Source organism: Pseudopipra pipra, chromosome Z (assembly GCF_036250125.1).
Source record: "Pseudopipra pipra isolate bDixPip1 chromosome Z, bDixPip1.hap1, whole genome shotgun sequence".
Taxonomy (NCBI): domain Eukaryota; kingdom Metazoa; phylum Chordata; class Aves; order Passeriformes; family Pipridae; genus Pseudopipra; species Pseudopipra pipra.
Window position 1 is genome coordinate 48,158,013 of NC_087581.1, and position 20,208 is coordinate 48,178,220.

General features: G+C 38.6%; 1 long non-coding RNA gene across 1 annotated transcript in view; it reads right to left on the reverse strand.

Moving 5' to 3' along the window:
- Window positions 1-8,161: 8,161 nt before the first annotated feature.
- The window catches only part of LOC135407346 (uncharacterized), a 48,073-nt gene continuing 36,026 nt past the window's right edge, over window positions 8,162-20,208 (reverse strand). The window contains exons 5-6 of the long non-coding RNA XR_010426831.1: window positions 16,096-16,180; window positions 8,162-8,281 (exon numbers count right to left, since the gene is read on the reverse strand). This is a non-coding gene — a long non-coding RNA (uncharacterized LOC135407346). The remainder of the gene's footprint in view (window positions 8,282-16,095; window positions 16,181-20,208) is intronic.

Sequence of the window (20,208 nt, forward strand, 5' to 3'; positions counted from 1 at the left end):
TCTCATTTGCCATTAACCCTCTGGGGTTAACACCTTCCTGAGGTGGCATGGGTGTGATTTTCTGACAACCTGGACATGTCATGATAATGTTTCGAGCCTGATTAGGACAATCTCTTTGAAAGTGGTCGGGGGCACCACAGATGTAACAACCACTTCTGGGTTTGGCTCCCTCCTGTGCTCTTAATTGGGCACTCAGAGCTACTGCTAATAAATCAGTCTGATGTGCCATTGAGCCAACCCCTTGACAGGCACGAACCAGTTCTACAATGCTACAGCTCTCCCTTTTAGGAAGGGTCTTTAGAACTCTTTTACAGTCAGGGTTCGCATTCTCAAAAGCCAGCTGCCTGCTAAGTATTTCTCTGGCTTCCTCATTTTCAATCTGCCTATCTAGGGCAGATTGCAGCCGATCTAAGAATTGGGTGTATGGTTCTGTTGGGCCCTGCATTATTTCTGTAAATGATAAATTGGTATCTCTGTCTGATGTAGGTAATGTCCTCATAGCTTGCATTGCATGTTTAGCTATTACCTCATATACTTCCCTATTGTACCCAGTTTGAGAGTCTATTGAATGGTAATTACCCTCCCCAGTGAGTTGATGTGCTGTTACACCTGCCTGTGGGTCATTGGCATAAGCAGAGCAATTCTCCCTAAAATCAGTCAGCCACACGTTGTACTGGCTGTTAGTAAGACTTATTTTTAATAGGGTCCTCCAATCATGTGGCATAAAAATGTAGGTGGAACTCAGTGTGTCTAAAAATGCAAGGGTATTAGGTGAGGACACGCCAGTTTCCCTTATTAGTTGTCTCAGTTCTTTTGTTAGTTCGTGTGGTAAAGGTTGGAATCAACGGTTCTGACGTGGGCCAATAACGACAGGGCATGCATTTATTACTTGCAAGTCCCCCACTCGTAATGCCTCCTCTCTACACAAACCCCATCTATCAACCAATCCTTCCCCGTTTGCTACCTCGCTCCCTCCCAACAGAACCATCCCAAATTCCTCCTCCTCAACCCCCCATTCCTCCCCCCCGTGGCCTCAGTAAACCCGGTTCCCTGTGGGGGGGTGGTGGTGGGTGATGGAGGCAGCGAGGGGGCCAGGTTACCCCCCCCCTTTGTGCCTATGGGTGGGGTGGGGCAGCGCTGGGGCTGGAAGAGACGGGTCAGTTTCTGGTCCATGTGGTGGCCAAGATGGTGGCACCCATCCCTGGGCACGTGGTCGGCGATCATCCACGGTGCGGGGTGGCAAATATGCTGGGTTACCCCCCCATCACTATTACGGAGCCCTCTGCACTGGTCCCATGGGCTGGGATCTCGCATCACAGGCCCCGTCCCCTCCCGCCAACCTGCGTCCCCTTGGCTCCCAGTTCCTGACCCGAAACTTAAGTCATGAACAGCTCCTCTCCCTCCCCCCGCCGGACTTTGTGCGTTTGAATTCCTACGCCTAAAAGTCGGGTCGTTGCCAGCAGTGTGATTGGGGGGGTGTGTGTTGGTGTTGGATGCATGTGTTGTCCATTCGTGTGCTTTGCTTAGTGCAGACATTATGACTTGCCAGGCTGGAAAAGCATTGTTAGCTTGGGGGTCTCCCCCCTGGGCTTTCAGTTTTATAAGGTTTCCTATTTTGTCCCATATATCTATGTGAAGGGCTTCAACTAATAGCAGTTCAGGGGATAGCTGCCTTAATAAAGCGTACAAGTTCTGTTAGTTCAGCCCTTGTGGCTTGTATGTGATATGGTTTCAGCAGGATAGCCAGTGCTTCTGTGTCCTGTGATATTTCAATGGGGAAAAAATTTCCCATCTTACCTTTAAGTCTCGGCGTTGTAGACGTGCGCTGCTGGAAAGTCTTTGTCTATTTGCTGGCTTCTCCCGGTTTTCGGTCAACTGGGGCTGCGTGGGTGGAGGAGGTGCTGTTTCTCAGCGGCTGAGGTGGGCTCGTCTGCAGTGGGCGGCGGCGGCGGCGGCTGCGGGTGTGGGTGGCAAGCGGCAGCAGGCAAGCAGTGGGCACTGGTGGCTCGGCGTGGAGCATGGGGTCCAGGGGCTCTCCGGTGGTTTGGGAGTGATGAAAATCGGCAGCGGTCAGCAGCATGCGATCCTAGCGCCAGTGCGGCGGCAAAAAGCGGTGAAAAGTGGCAGAGAGTTCCTTTGGGGTCTCCGCGGCTTCTGAGTAGTTTTTCCTCGGCTTGGAGGGTCTACGTTGTCGTCACAGACAAGCAGGAGTCGGCAGGAAGCGGCAGGCTGTGGCAGTGAGCTGCAGCACTTTCACTCCGGTTTGCTCTCTTCGACTGCCTCTATCTGTCGTTTTTTTCTTTTCTTCTTTCTTCTTTTCTTCTTGTTCCTGTGCACTTTTCCTAATATTTTTGGAGCTCACTAAACTAGGATTGCGTTTCTCAGACGCTCTGAGATAACAACTTAAAGACATCTGTGTTTTTTGTGGTAAAAGATTCCTGCATCGGATTAATTGACACGACAATCGGAATCTACCGCTGAATTTCCTGATTCAGGGTAAGCTAAACTGACTTAATATAAGTTCAAAGTCCCAAGTTCGGGTGCGCCATATGTATGGGCATGTGTCCTTATATAACAGGGAAAATACATGTTCCTCGTGAGGTGGTGAAACAAAGAGATTTATTTCAAATTCAGCGCTGGTTTTATCCCTTAAAACCATGTGACTTCTTTGACCAATAAGGTTGTCTATGTCGGCGCATGCTCCCTCAGGCCCTCTTGCCCGGGTACATCCTCTGTACCTTAAACACGCCCCCTACAACACAGAACTACATTTTCATGGAAATAAGACAGAAACAAGAAGGTAAATCTGGTGGGGCTTTTTTAATTGCAGGGTACATGAGATCCACACATTATAGAACAGACATGAGCCAACTGCACTAGTGAAATTATATACTGACAGAATTCTTAGAAACGTCATACTTTATCTGTAAGTTCATCTATTAGAACTGTACGACAACAATTTCAGGTTTATATTCATTTATTTTAAAATTGGATATTCTTCTACTTCTCAGGATTTCCAAGAAAGCTAATACATAACAAAAATTAAAGAATAACCAGAAAGAAAATATTATTTTTTAGGCTTATGATTTCTAAACCAATCACACTGCTTTGGGCACACAACTTCACTCATGATTTTTGGTAGTATTTGGAATAAGTATTTGTAATTCAATTCTTTAATAGCATTGGTAGCTTTTGACTGGTGTAAAGTACTGTTACTGAAACAGGAAGGAAAGAGAAGTCTAAAAAAATTAAATATATACACACTCATACATACAGTTAGGACATGCCAGAATTTGCTTTTAGTTTATTCAGGAATTGGCTCTCAATTGCTTCCAGCGCCTAATTTAACTAGAAAACTTATTTCGTAAACAGTACCACCTGTGCTTAGCTAAGCACTAACTAATTTCTTTGCTAACTCATTCCTGCTTCTTTGCTATATATGACTCAATGTTATTGAGATTGTGAAAAAAATTCACAAGACATATTATGTTGAGTGATTCTCTAAACAGAACATTTAAGACCACTAGAAATGCCTTACCTATTCAGATCAGTGGTTCACATCCTAAGACTCTGTCTCCAATAGCAGCAGTAGAAGTTGCTATTCAAGAAAAGCACAAGCATCTGGCTGTTACATGAAGTCTATTTCCCTCATACTCCCACAACATCTAAGGTCGTAATGTTATGGGTGTTAGAGAACTGTCCCTAACCTGTTTCTTCAGAATCTCTTTATGGAGCTTTTGTTCATTAATTTATCTTGTCCCTTTTTGTCCTAGATGACATCCATCTTTCTAGTCATTCTCCTCATAGTTTGAGCACTTGGTCCTGCTTAAAATATAATGTAATCTAGTGAATATAATCCACTTTATGCTCCACCTTGAAGACTTTATAAATCTTAATCATATACTTCTTAGTCTTCTCATATTCAAACTGAACTTCTAACATTTTTAGTCACTGCCCATAAAGCAGCTTCCCTCTCCCTTTTATCATTTCAGCTGCCTTTGCTTGCTCCTTCTCTCCTCATTCCTCCCTGAGATGAAGAAATCAGAACTTATTGAAGTATTGCAATAGTGGGTTTACCAAAGCTCAGTATGACACCACTGCTTATCAGATTTCTCATGTTAAAAAAAAAAAAAAAAAAAAAGTGCTGTTTAAAGCTTACTGAATATCCTGAAACCATGGGACAGATAAAAAGCCAGATTTCTTCAGCATGAACTCTCTTGGTTCTGTATATTTATACCACAACATTTTTTGTCCCTAAAGCACAGTGTAGTCAGGATTCAAACAAACTTAAGATTGATTAAGACTTACAGTATGGAAGACAAAAATCAAACATTTTGCCCTAAAAAAAGACCAGTGACTTCTAATTATGATTTCTTTCAGTGATCATAATATGCTAATGACAACTGAGCAGTACAAGCTAAGCTGTGTGAATTAATGAATTATTTGACAAGCAGCTGTATTTCACTTAACAGGAAGCATTCATTTCCCCTCAATGAAATCAACTCCTTTGCCCAACTTCAGCAACTAAAAGCAGAACCCTAAGGAAACAATTAACACTGCCTCCTTCTGGTACTTAAGAAGGTGGTTTTGTTTAAGTGTCCCCCCACTCTGCAAGACAGGACTCCATGCAATAATTATAAACAGTGAGAATGGAATATTGGTTTGGAATATTTGTTTTGCATTTAATTCCTTGGCACTTCAGGAAATTCAGTACTCTGAAAATTATACTCGGCTCAGAGATCACCATACAAAAGTTTTTTATTTTAATTTTATGAATCATACTTCAGTTTCATGCTCTCTCTGACTCATTGTTTAAATTCTACAACTGAAGAACTGTTGAATAACCGAAGAATAGTTATTGTCTATAAATTCCCCTAACATTTTTACGTCAGCTCCAGTCATCTGGTTTATTTTTTAATCTCTTCAAGAGCAGATTTAAACTCTTCTTTTTGTGTCAAGATAATAGAAGGAGATAAAAAAATATATGCTTTCATCCTCTGGTTTTTCACATTTCAGGAATAACAAAATACAATATTAATTCTTTTCTAAGTTTTATCACTAACAGATTCACATTATAATATTTCTTACAGCTTGCTGCAAAGGACTACATGTTATACAAGAAAACAGTAATTACAGTTTTTCTACAGATTATTCAGGTGGGTAATTTCCAACAAATATTGCACTGAGATACATTTAAATGGGTTTAAAATGGTTTTTTACTTCTGTCAAGTAGTGATTTACTAGTCGGCTGTCCATCAGATCCTGATGTAGTGACAACCAAATCTAACAGTAATTTCTCTGTACATTTTTAGGAGCAAATAAAAAGGAATACAACTACTAAATATATATATCATCATACATTTTTCAAATGCTAAGTATTTAACATACTTGCAATTAATATTGCTTTGTCTATTGGAATTTGCAAAGAATAGTACTGGTGAAGGGAGCACTTTGTTTATAGTTGTCATCAGCAAAACTTTTAAGAGCTGAATTCACTAGTCACCAGAATTCAATTCCTAGTCTGCATCAGTCCAATAGTACTAAATAGCTGGATTTCTGAAGCAATTTCTGTCCATGGCAGCTCTGTAGGCTACACGGTTCAAAATCAGTAAAAGGTGGTCTGTCCTCCCAGCAACTTCTGGACCTCTAACCGTCCTGACACTAGATATCCTCCTGGACATCAATATAAATCCTGGTGGTGATCTCCAGCCAAAATCTAGCAAAACATTTGCATACTGCAGAAAGATACCTGTCAAAAAACCCTGTTCCTATTAAAATTCAAGAATTCTCACCCTACATTCTGAATAGATATGTTTAGTAAATTTCCTAGAGTATTGATGCCTTAAGCCCCTAATGGTTTTTTATTTTTCTAATATTTGTAAGACTTATAAGTTTTATAAGTAAGTTTTAAAAGCAGCAACCTTCCCGCCCCCTTGTCCCTTGTTCCTTTCCCTTTCTCCAGTACCCTTGTTTATACATTCCTAATCCTCTTACCCCATTCTATGCTCCCCATATCAATCCTGCTTCTGAATACAGCAGGGTGTTTAGTCTTTTGTCAAGGCAAGGCCTAGACAGTTGACAGAACAGCATATCAGGGCCCAAACCACAGAATATGGTCAAAAATTAGGTAACTATGTACCCTTTGTGCTCTGAAGATGGTGAAGATGATGAAGGAAAAGACCCCAGACTCATTTTAAGGGGGTGGACCCGGAGCGGACCAGAGGAAAGGCCGCAGGGTGGGCACATCTGGGATTGGATGGATGGTATTATAAAATGTAACCTCTCAGGCACGGCCTGCACGCATCCTGTAACATCTTAGCCTAGGCAAATAAACCCTTTCTTATCTCACCCCTAATTAACTGCTCCTGGAGATTTTTTTCAGCACCAAAATACACCGGCAACAGTATACAATATTGAAGTTAAAAAGGCCTGACGTATTTTGCCTTCAAAAAACTTTCTAGAGCTATTGTTTTCTGGTCAAATAGTATGAAGAACAGATCTGTCCACATTATGAAAAGAGAGAGAAAAGATAAAATACCAAAAAGTTGCCTGAATATTTTTTTTAAATTCTGATTGAAATTACCTGTTAAAATTTGAGGAGATGCAGTTTTCATTTCCCTTTTACATCGAACCATTGTAACTTAAAAAGAGTTTTTAAACATCTTGTCTTGGAAGTTATGCTCAACCTAACTATACTTTGCATGTGGCTCTATGTCACTAGGCTGCTGCTTACCCATTATAGCCCTCATCTTCATGATGAATCACAATTTGCCAAAACAGTAATATAAATGCAATTTATGTTCTACCCTCCCTCTTTATGATTAATTCTACTAGTGGTACAAATTTGCATGAATGAATGTCAGTGTGTTTTCTGCCCTGAACATTTCCTGCTGGCTTCAATTCAGCCCTGCTGACATTTATTACAAATAATAGCTAAATATTCTTGATTTAATGGCTGTGGTGGCCCTACGTCTGAAGGTGATGTCTGTAATAAAAGCAGACAAGACAAGCTTATAAAAAATACTAATCAGATTGTGTTTGCACGTATAATGGAAAGGCCTCACAGACATACCAGCAAAATGGAATGACAGCTTTTAAAATGCAGCTGCTCAAAGTCAAGAGTTCAAGAACATATCACCTGCTTTATATTTTGTCCCTCTCCATTCTTTTACCACCTCTCTAAAACACATGTGACAAGATAGCCAAAAGGGTCAAAATTTCAGTTTTGACCCTCTTTATGCAAATAACAATGAATACCATAAATCACATTGTAGTCATACCTACTGTCATTGCTAATTCTTCTACCAGAAAAGCATGAGGAACTAGAGGGATTTGTCACCATCAAGTCAGACCCACATCTTCAGAGTCATGTTTATCCTAGGTTAATATAAACCTTGTTAAAAGGCTCGATTTCTACCCCCCATGTTCCCTGAATGCAAAAATGTTCTTGTCTTTAGACAGCAAAAAAAAATGTTGCCTGCCAGAAGTACAAAGCAGACGAGAAAACAATAGCTGAAGAAGTTTTGCAAGATGTACACATATTTATCATGGAAAGACTGAAGAAAACACAGAAATAAGGATACTACACAGGTTTACTGCTGAGAACACAGTCAAATACTTTTCCCTTTGACCTGTGAACGAACAGCTACAACACATCAGGGATGATAAAAATTAACAGGGTCACTTCAAGTTTTAATCAAGCAGCAATATCACCTTCTCCAGAATATTCTAGAAAGGATACTACAGCATCCAAATTAAAATCAGTAAGGCCACTGCTTGTAGGGCTCTGAAGGGGCTGGTGGTGTAGAAATAAATTATACCAATCATGCTTTTTAGGAGTGCCTCACAGCACTGTATCCTTTGCTTTCCCTCAGTATTATCACCATGCAAATCGTTTAAGGAGCAATTTTCTTCATCACTGTCCCAAGGACTGGAGGTGAGGCTGACTGGCCTGTAGTTTCTCAGATGCTCATTCCTACGCATCCTGAAGATGGGAGTAACACTTGCTGTCTCCTAGTCTTCAGGAACCTCTCCCTGATGCCATGATTTTTCAAAGATAATCGAGACTGGCCTTGCAATGACATCAGACATCTCCCTCAGTACTTCTGGATGCAAAAAATCAGACCTCGTAGACTTATATACATCAGATATACATCAGATATACACATCAGACCCCGTGGCTTGTTTTTATTAAGTACTCCTTAACCTGCTCCTCTTCCACTCTAGGCTCCAGTCTTTCCCTTTGGTCTCAGGGCCTGGGATTTCAGAAGGTTGATTTTACCTGTAAAGAAGGAGACAGAGAAGGCATTTAGTACCTCACCTTTTTTCTATGCTGTTTGTCATCAGTATCTCTGACCCACTCAAAGTGGGCCCTTGCAGCTCCCTTTGCTTGATTGCCTACCTGTCAGGAGGGAAACGTCTTGAGCTTGAAGAAGGTGATCCTTAATAATCAACCAGCTCTTCTGGACTCTTATCCTCTCCATAGACATATCCCATGGGATTCTTTCAGGAAGATCCCTGAAGAGGACACAGTCTGCTCTCCTGAAACACCATGCTGTGTCCTTGTAGGGTGGCGAACCCACAATCTTATGGTCACTGCAGACAAGGCTGTCTCTGACTTTCACATACGTGACCTTCCTTGCTTGTAAGCAGCAGGTCCAGCAGAGCACCCTGCTGTCTTGGTTCCTCAATTACTCATCAGCCACATGCTCTAGAGAGTCTCCAAGACTACTTGAACCCTTCTGTGTTATCCCTCCAACAGATATCAGAGTGGTTAAAGAGCCCCATAAGGACCAGGGCCTGGGATTGTGATGCTTATTCCAGTCATCTGAAGAAGGCCTCTGCTACCACTTCCTCCTGCTCAGGAGATCTATAGCAGACATCCACTGCAACAGCAATCATGTTGCTCCACCTCCTGATCTTCATTCACAAGCTCTCAGCTGGCTCCTTACCCAACCCCAGGCACAGTTCCATGCACTCCAGTTGCTCTCTCACATAAAGGGCAATGCAATCTCTTCTCCTTCCTATTCTTACTCCTAAGGAGTCTGTATCCAACCACTGCTCTTGAGCCAACAACCCTACTTGCTCCTTCTTCAGTGACACTTCTTAGCCTTCTTAATGAGGCTGCTTTCTCCTACTAATCACAGAAAACACATTTCTTGCAGATACCATTTTACAGAAACCAGATTATTGTCTTGTCATGGTTTGGTTATGAATAACAAAATATTTATCACCATTTATCAGTAACCAACAGGACCTACAAGAAAATGTAACTTTAAAACAAATTTACAAAAGGGCTAAAGGATTGTGTTTAAATGCTCCTTTTTTTTCCCTTTTTTTACTATAAGGACATTTTAGAAAGAGAGGGCCTTCATCTAATTCGATAAGCACAAAAAAACCAGGAATCTATGCATATTTTAAACATTTTTAAACAACTAACATGTCCATGTATCAGACATGTACAATATCTAATATTACCTAACAGTTATTTCTTATCTATAGTTCTGTGAAAATAGTGTAGTGTATCCTGTTTTTCTCTACCAACTTGAAAATTCACAGCAATGCTTACCATGTTCTTAATTCATTTACAGTCTGAACCAGGAAAGACTTGTGCACCACTAATTCCTCTTGTAGATAAGAACTCCTAGGAGCAAGGCTTATTTTATCTATATTTATCTCTTGTCTATGGCAACTCTGTTTTGTCCTTTCTGACAGGCACCAAATAAGGAATGTCCACATCAGAGATTTTAATTACTGAAATCCTTTTTTTATTGATCACAGGCAGCAAAACAGCTCTTGTGTTAACCTTTCAAAATGTCAACTTAATTTATGAGTACAGTGATTTTTTTTTAGCTCTATTGCTACACATTATACATATTGTGTTATATTACTGTTACAAAAAGTGTGTTTTAATTGTACACCAAAAACCTGCTTAAAACTTGCTGTAATTCATGAGAAGAGCTGCTTGACTCCTTATAGACAGTTTAAGCAGATCAGGACATAGGCTTATAGATTTTGTTGGGGCAATACATATTGTATTTGTTCAGACTTTTATGCCAGCCCCCCTCATTCAGATTCTGCACAGACTTTACATTTTTATGTAGCAAAGGCCTGAGCAAAAGACAGGGGCTGCATATAAAAACATTCCTGCAGAATGGCATTTAGACAGAATACAAGCACCTCACATGGCTAACACAAAGTTTAACAAAAATTCTCCCTCAGATCAGGAAGATACTAGCAGCGTTCCACACCTCTGCAAATTGTTTCACATCATTCCCACTTCATCAGAAAAGACTGACCTGTGCCTCACTGGGCACGTAGCCGTTTGACACTACATAATTGGATTACATAGCATACTAGAGCAGAAGCAGAGGTTTGAATTGTTATGTACCTGTTCTCAGAGTTTTTTATGGTTCATGGACAGTGACCACTAATAAGAAGCTTCACATCACACATTCCCTGACAAAAGGTGCACCAGCCTTTCTCTCGGGACTTGTGAAAAGGGGATTCTGATGAATTAACGATAACAACAATGTTCTGAAACATTTCTACAGAAAGGGGTGCCACTGATGGGCTCACTCAGAACAAAACAAAATGGCTGCCAGAGGAAAAAAGAAATTGGATACTTGATGTGCTGGGGTTTTTTATTGTTTAAGCAACATGTATTTTCCAGATTCTAAATCAAATTCAAATCAAATGAAAGACTACCTTCTTTGGGCTACCGGCCCAATGACCTATCCAGAACATTGTTTTTCCTCCTTTGAGTTTCATCAGCAAAAGCAGAAATTATTTGATTTATTCTCTATGGAATTTCCATACTAAATAATTAAACCTACAATAATTTGGATGACCAGGGATATTATTTATGTTCTTAAGGCTTTGTGGGATTATGGCTTAATTCCACAGCACTTCAAGGTTACATAAGGTCCTTAAATAATTTCATTAGCACTTTAGTGAAGGATTTCTTTTTTTTATTCTTTCTTTTCTTTTTTCCCTTATTTTTTGCAGAACATTTCTGCAACAATTCTGCACTTGAGATCTGAAAGAAATGCTTCAACAGAAGTCTCCATAAAGTCAAAGTCAAATAAAAAACACTGAATTCTTAAGTAAAATCCAAAGGGGAAGAAAAATCAAAACCAAAAAAATGCTACCATTTTCTTTAAACAAAAATATTGACATTGCTATTTAAGCTAAACACAAGTGCACATTAGAAACATTTTCTATTTGTTCTTGGACTGGAAATTAAATGTCTACATTCTTCCTCATAACACTGCCAAACGCAAATCTGTGACTAACAAACAAAACATTGTGACTTGTTCTTAAGTGGTTTGCCATTGCACCTATTGTTCCATTTGGTATAGCATAATGTCTGTGTGTTCATTAAGTCCATGTTTTACACTATGGCACATATGTCATTTCTCTCCAAAAGCCTGCGAGCCAAACGGGAAAAGTCAATAGCTTTGGTAACACTGACCATTCCTACCACAACACAGAATGCTTGCTTTGTGCTTTGCATTGTCTGCCTATTATGCAGAAAATCAAATTGCCGATACGTCCTTTTGCTTAAAGCTGCAAATACATAGAAGATCATAGTAAATAGTAGCTCCGCTGCACATGTAGCAGATGTCTACAGTTGTCTTCTTAAGATTCTTATATTGAAAGGCCCTTGAAATAAAAATACGTATGTATATAAATTGGCTTCATTGTTTTCCAAGGCCTGTAAATGTGTGCCACTCTTGAGGGAGAAAGACCTTTTCCTGTTGTTCTGGCTGTGTCTAGGAGCGCATCTCTGATATATTTCAGATCATTTACCTAAAAAATTATGAAAGTAGTGGGAAGGAGGGTACTTCTTCCAACTCATTTACTCGATTTAAGTATCAGGGTATATAAAATTTGCAACACAGAATACAGTTCGAAATTTCTGCAAATATCTCTCCCAGACCAACTCCAGAAGGACTGGTATCACTAAACTTACCTGAAACAACGATATGCAATACACCTGAAGGTGGCAAACTTGAGCATAAAGGAAAGTGTTGGAAATAACCTAACAAGTATAACTAGAGAGCCTCAGATGTCAAGAATTTGCTTACAAGAAAATATTTCCTAGTGGAATCCTGAAAGCCTAAACATGAGATAAGCTCTATGAGTTCTTCTTTTCAAAGCTCACCAGTCTACGTGTTTGAAAGTAATATCAGGCAAAGCTTTTTTTTTTGTTAAGAGTGACAATTTGAAAGGAAAAAATGTCACAGCAAGAATTGACTGTCCATCACACTCCTACTTCTGAAATCCACTACAGAGGAAGGTTATTTTAAAATCAGTGGATGGAGGCAAGAGATGAATTAGAGAGCTGGTATTTAAAATATATGTTCCAGAAGTAAAACTTGTGTTTTTGTTTCACTAAGGTGACATCAGATGTGCAGTGTGTTCAGATTTTACACAACATAAAACTTTGAGGGAGCAAAAACATATTATCAGATAAAAATGTATCATTCTTCAAAGTTTATTCTACTTCAAATGCATTTAACACAGAAACCACAGAAACCACACATGCACACCACAGTTACAGGTTCATCAGTACACTACTGGTCTCTGACAGAGTGAAAGCCATCATTCTCAGGACGGAGTACCTTCAGCCTTGATCTGCAATTGCTAACATCAGTAGTAACGAAATTCACTTAAATGTTTTTTATTTACTTTTAACTTTACTAGTACTGAGACTGGTATTTCTGTTTCATGTCAGCTCCGTGTTAGCCGTAGAGCTACAGCTATGCACCAGCTAACAGCTATGTAACACAATTTGCTCACCAGCAAAACTAGTGAAAATGTGAATGTTTAATAGCATAAATGGAATCCAGAAGATATAAATCACACACTTTCTATACTTTCCTATTAATAAAGAAATGGCTACCGCTTCACCATAAACCACACTGCAAATCATTCTAAATATCCTTGGACAAATCCTCTGATACTGCCAAAAGCTGCTGAAAGCCAATAAAAACAGCTATGAAATAAGAAGTAAGATTTCCAGAAATCCTGAATATGATACATTTATTATGTCTCTTAATTAGGGTCACTGCTGTCTTACAATACTGGAAAAAATCTTGATGCAAAACTGTGGTAACAGAAATTTTCCTGTAAAACTAGGTGGAGGTTCCCTCAGCTAAAACAATTCCATTCCATTTCTCTGGAGCTCCAACAGCCAAATAAGAAACATATTCACAGAAAACACAGCCAAGAAAAAATATCTACCCCTACCAATCGGCTGCTTTTTAGTTCACAGTTAGAATCTAATGCTTAACAAATGCAAAGTTCCCAGTTAAATGTTCAAAGATAGTTGTACAAGGTGAGGCTTCCTTTGAAATTGGTAGCAGAACACTTATTTCTACACAAAAAAACCCCAACTGTGTGTTTCCAAGATAATTAAAGAGAATATATGTAAACATGCAATCAAAGTGTTTATCTCCTCTGGGTCCAGAGAGGAATGTGCTATTAATAAATTATTTCCCCCAATGTCTTTCATAGTCCCACAATTCCTCAATCTACATGATGTGATACCCATTATATTCAGGAATGTGCTAAAGGATTGGTAGAGCCTCTTTGTTTTTTAAGCAGTTCTGACAGAAGATGTACTGTGCCTGGCTAAACTGCATAGACTGTTTCACAATAAGAAGTATGTCATGTCTTTAGGTGACCAGGCTTCTGCTTTAAAGCTAAGCAGCTCAGATAAGGTGAAAGCTGATAAGGACTCAAAGGATGAGGATGCTGGAGACTGAAAGGATAAGCCTTTTTTCTGCTTTTTTTCCCTTTACCATTTTCATATCTAACTATCTGGGACATTTTTCCTGAATGGGCGTGCAAACATACAGCATTTTGGAAAAATGGAGTAAATATAATACCTGTAACTGTTTTTTTTCACTTCTGTGGCACAGTAACTTAATGTTGAATCACTGCATATATTTAATGGTATTAGTGGCTCTGTGAAGATACTGTAATGACTAGTGAAAATACTATCCTTTTTTGACAGGATTATAGTAGGGCTAGTGGTTATCTAAAAACTGGATGAATTTTCACGTTTACAAGAAAAAAAAGAGGAAAAAGAACCTGTACATTCTGTATATTAAACTCCACTGGGAGGGTCTACATACTGGGGTTAATGTCCTGTACTTCCACTAATACAGCTATTTATTTCCACTGTAACTTTTCAGAAGTTACCTTCTCCTTTTAGCCCCTTCCTGTTTTTTTCTTATAGCATTTTGCCAGGAAGAAAAAAATCAGAAAATATTTATAATCTCTTTTATTTACAGTGTTAATAGGGATTAGTCCATTTTCCATGCTTTATGGGTTTATTGCATAGTTCAACAAATTTTTCAAGAAATAACATTCTTCAAAGACCACACATTGTACTCATGCACTAGTCATTCCATCTCCCACATTTGCTGCATTTGTGACTGGTTTATTTTGCATCAATTAGCTCAATTCAAGAAACATTCAGCAACAAGTTGATCATACCTTTAAATCAGTCAAAAGAACTTATTTGTTTTCCTTGCTTAGTGAGAAATCCAGTTACCGTTATTAGTTTACTTACAGTCACTGTTCAATATATATTGATAGTTTCTTGGCCTTATCAGCAGCACCCAATTAACATGGCAGCATACATTAGTACAGTTTTAAATCCCCAAATTACTATCAGCTAGATAAGTGGTGGCAAACATAGCTACTGTAGTATTTTGTGCCATTAGATAATAATTTTTTACAGAGGGCTGTGCATCTAATAAATTACCCATTCTGTGGGTATTTGTGATGCAACATATTATTAAGAATAATCACCCTTCTCTACAACACAGTTTCAGTTCACTTCAGCTGACGAAATTAAATTCCCATATGTCTAGGCTCCTTACTTAGCACAGGTACCACTGTTGAGTTTATCAATTAACTCCAGCAGCTAATATTTGCAGAAAACCAGCGATGATCCAGGTAATAGCAAGGTAATACCAAGACAGAGACAGCCCAAGTCCTTCAGTCAAGAATGAAGTAATGTTTACTGTTTCAGTCTCACACTCTCTCTCTCCTTCCCATCTACCACATCTGTAAACAAAGTGAGCCTTCATCACTTGTACATGTGACGATCATTCCATTGCTTCCAAACACTGACTGAGTGGTAACAATAACAACCCAGCTGTGATACAGTTGTCTTTCCATCTTGGAGCAGCACAGAGAGGCTAAATCCAGAATTCCCAGTCCAACCTTACTTACCACTCTATATCTTTGAAACTAAGTTTTTATTGGCTGTGGTATCATATATTCTTTTTCAAGATCCTTCTAAGTTTAATGTCTTTCTGAGTCATTCCTTAAAGAAATGCCACTCAAATACATCTCCACTGTGTATGGCCACAGAGTTAGGTCAATTTACCTCAGGTCAAACTCTGCACTATTTCTACACAGTTCAAATATATGTGCTTTATTGTAGTCCCTCTGGAGAAAAAAAAAAGAAAAGAAACAAAGCAGGTTTTAAAAATACTGCAAGTTGTTAGATAGTACTCAGTTTTCTTCACTCAGGGCATATAAAGAACAAGGTCTTCTGTCACAGAAATATTTTACGTTTCTTCTTCAGAGGTATATTTTCAGATATAATTACAGGAATGCAATTTACAGGACTACTGCAACCTACTAGTAGAAAAGAAGCCTTTTCTCTTCTTTTATAAGAGGGAAAAGGTATGGCATAAAACTCAGTAGTTAGACGGCCCCTGGACTCTGCATCACACCATTTTCCACCAAGAATGGAACACACAAAAAAGAAAATCTTGTGTCAGAGGCTTTGACTACTTTTATTTGAACTGATCAGAGAACGACCTGACCTAGACTGATGCAGTGCGCTATGTGTACAGTATGCTGAGGTTCAGTTGTGCTACACCATACAAGGGCATCAACATTCAGCTAACATATGGACATGTAGTGCTCTACTAACCTGGAGTTCTGGTACATTTGCTGCAGCTGTATGCCACTGAGGAAGGTTCCCACCATTGAAAGAATCTGGGCATAATGCAGCAGTGGTACATCTCAACACGGAGAATAGCATCCTACTGTTCACCCACGTACCTCTAGAAAGCAGTTTTCTTAGAAGCAGGTCAGAAAACCCTTGGGAGACTTGCACTCTCCGGAAGAACAGCTTGCACCTGGCCAGCTGCACAAATGAGAATAAGCAGAACAGTAAGGTGAAGATTCATTCTGGTCTGATAGGTGTGTTACTCTAAAATCCTGAGTTATATTCAATACTAAAGGCTGAAATTACTGTCATAAGGAAAAGTTCAACTTTCATTACATGCGTACAGCTACCCAGATACACAAACAAAACAGGTCATTAGTGACAGCATATATAAATATACTTGAATTTCTTGTTTGCCTGAATAGTTCACGTCCTTACCCCTTGGTGAGATCATAATTTCCAGAAATAACAGTACTCAAGTAAATACTGTGAGCTGGTAGCTGGATTTCTTTAAATGGTGAAAGCAGTTGCATCCTGTATTAGGTACAAACAACAAGGTTTTCATGCTGGTAGGGTATAGCTCTGTGAGAAGAGGCTGGGGCCACACTGTGCTGGACACAGCCAATTCCAACTGGCTCCAATGGACCCACCACAAAGCAAAGATGTGGCACCTCTGTGAAAGTGTATTTAAAACACGGAAAAAATGATAGGCAGAGGAGGAGAATTATGCACACTATTAAAAATCAAGGTATTAATAAGAATACATTTACAATATTAAGGATTGAGGGAATCAATCCAACACAGGTGGAGAATTACTGAGAGTTAAGAGAAGATTCTTCTGACATACTCAGGAGAAGCATTCTTTGAATTAGTTTCTTGCTGTAATGGCTTCCCTTTACCAACAGTAGCTGGCAATTTCTACATGCTTTTCAAACTACCTTCACAGCTAGAACAGTATCTTACCATGTTAGAGGTTACTTAAATCTCTCCAATTCCAAGTACACTGACACCCAAAATGTGTTGTTTCAGAAAGGTACATGACCAGGATACACTAACATGTCTAGGATTCAACGCAATATGAGAATTTTTGCATCGCAAATCAATTTATAAAACTTGTTAATGGTTCACTGGAATTTCAGGAATTTCTCTTTTCTTTTGTTTAATTCCCTGTTTGGACTGTTCCTGTGAAGTCCAAGATGTTCAGAGTAGGCATCCTGATGAATATTAGAAAGAACACCATCCTCTTCCCTGTGATATAAACATGGATGCTGAAGAGCCCAGAAGTGGGAAAAATCTCACTTGTGACAGGTAACAAAATGACTGTAGTAAAAAAACCAGCATGTCAAGTTGAGGTGAAAATTTTCACATACTGAACAAAAGGATATCCATTTTCATGATGGTGAGTTGCAAGTAACAGAAATTCAAGACATCTGGTGTTTTACCCTAGAGCAACCCACCCTCAGCACATTCAATAAACACAAGATGACAAGAAAACTAAATACATAGATGCATCATGCCAGACATTTTCAAAGCAATTAAACCACATTCTTATCTGAAATACTGAATTAACTTACCATTACCTTCCCTGCTACTTTAACAAAAACAAGTTCTAATTCCTAAAGCTCATCAAGGTCTGTAGAACTGTTTCAGGAATTAATGGCTCTGAAGCTTCACCATTTTTGAAACAGAAAAATTTTCACTGCCAAAACCAAGTACCTGTAGGTGACAATACAATTCTCAAAATTAGTTTGTCATTGTGTCTCTGGGCATGCTTTCAAGTATACCACATATAATTGATGATATCAGCTAAAAGGAATGTTTCCTTACACTTCATCTGCACAGCTTCTCACTGCACTACACATAAGAATTCCAAGTGAACCAACAATATAGCTGTCAGATAAGCTGTAAGAGGTATGAAGAATGCAAGTAGGACCAGATTTCACTACTCAGTGTTCACTTCTTCACGTACCATGATAGAGGAAAATAAATAATCTTCATTTGCATCAGAGACCACTTTGCTCAGAATCACAACATTAAGACTACTCCAATACAGCATATCCTATATCGTCATCATTGTGACATCTTTCTATCTGATCCTTACAGATTTATCTTTACAGATTTTTTATTGTTAGGAAAATAAATATTAATGTTTAGTTCTTTGATTAAAGTCTTCATTCTTGCTGTTCAGTCTTATGGAAAACAAGAACACAGTATTACACCTTGGTAGGAGCCTTTGCAGTATTTGACAATTTACATTCCAGTCTACTTATCTCTAAGCTAAACATCTTCAAGCTGTTGTCTGGCTAGCTGGTCATTAAGGCTTCCTTGAGATCCGTTGAGGGAAGAGCCATTCCCCCAGTTTGTTAAAATGGTTTTGAATTCCATCTGATATCCCAGTACACTTGTAGCCATTCCTAAATTAGTGAAATTGGGAAATTCACCACCTTTTAGAACAGTTTGCAGATTTATCTCCTAACCCCTGTGTTGGGATTCACTTCTGTTTGTGTAATCCTGAAATAAATAAGATCTCTTGTCTTTGAGAATGCAATTTGGGCTACAAAGATGAAAAAAGGAGAAATATTTGTGCGAAACAGCTAAGTAGCCTTGACTAGCCTCCTAGAAACTGTAATTTTACTTGGAATGAACACAGATGTTACCTAAACAATAAATAGGTGCCACAATAAACTCATCTGCTAGGTTTATAAATGTATATTCAGATGTTAAGCTTCCTGAATTGTCTTCTTGAGAAAAATATAAATCAATATTACCATCTATTAACTATTAAAAGAAATCTGCCCAGGATATTTAGTCCTTTCCCAGCTTTTAATAATTAAAAGTATCAGCGCTTAATCACATAATCATAGAATGGTTTGGAAGGGACCTTAAAGATCATCTAGTTCCAATCACTCAGCATCTAGAGCAAGATGCTCAAAGCTCCCCCCAACCTTGCCTGGAACACTTCTAGGAATGGGGCATCCACAGCTTCTTTGGGCAACTTGTTCCAGTGCCTTACCATCCTTAATCACCTTAACTTCAATGCTTCTATTCCATGTTAAACGTTATTACGTCTCTATTATTTAAATTAATTATATGGCTATTTGCTAGTCTAAGCACTCATTATCAATTGTTTTACCTATGAAATTAATGTATTTATCACTAAAGAAGTCTAGTAATACAGCTGCCTTAGTTCATCTATTATTTCATCTAACTATGGTCACAAGTTTAAAAATCACTGATTTATAGATTTATACAGTTTGGGTTGTTGATGGAAAAATTACTGTTTTCTTAGTTACTGGAGAACCAAAGAAAGCAGGTTACTACAAATATGCATGTGGAAAGTTTCACTAGACACTAGGTTTGATTACCTACTGAGAACAAAATTAAATTCACAGAGAAATGTAAAGCCCTGTGTAATCTCAGCTAGAATATCATTTAAATGTTAATAATTAATTTTATACTTCATATTTGATGATAAAATATCTTATAAATCAGGGCCCTCATTCAGGAAAAATGAAAACAAATCATTAAATGCATTCATGAGGCTATGTAACAAAGTCAACAGAACATAGAAATTTATGGATACTAAATTTTCAACAGGGTTTATGAAGGAAAATATTTCTAATGAGATTTTTTTAAAGAATCTCCACAGGTTGGTAGAAACACTGCCCAACTGACACTTGGTGTTCCCAAAAATGTCCAAAGGGTGGAGACAGACTATATATAATCTGTAGAATCCCTTAAAAACTTCTAAATGTTTTCCTGATAAGATTATTGGAATTGAGCTCAAATTATAGATGAGAAAACATGAAAACAACAGTATTAAGGAGACATGAAAGCAGTGCACAGAAATAGCCAAACCAGCTTTGAACAAAGTAATTTTAGAGATGAAAATCAAAAGCACTCTACCATTCCCAAGCTAATTAACCTGCTGAGAGGCAGAAATAGTATCATAATACTGCAGTACAGGGGCTAAACCAGTATATCAGCATGTTATTTTGCTGAGGAGTCTGCTTGGTGCTGAGCTAGGAATTTCTGTAATGATGCTGCATTGCAAGTTCTGGATATGTGGTAACGTTCTAAATCTATGGGAGTGTCTCAGTTTAAGGAGACTGAAGTGTTTTGCTAAGGAGGATGAGTTATGAAGTAGACCAAACTCCTCTCTCTCAGCAATTGTAAATCCGAAATTAAGAGGCTCCAATCAAGGAAGTATGGAAAAAGGAAGAAAT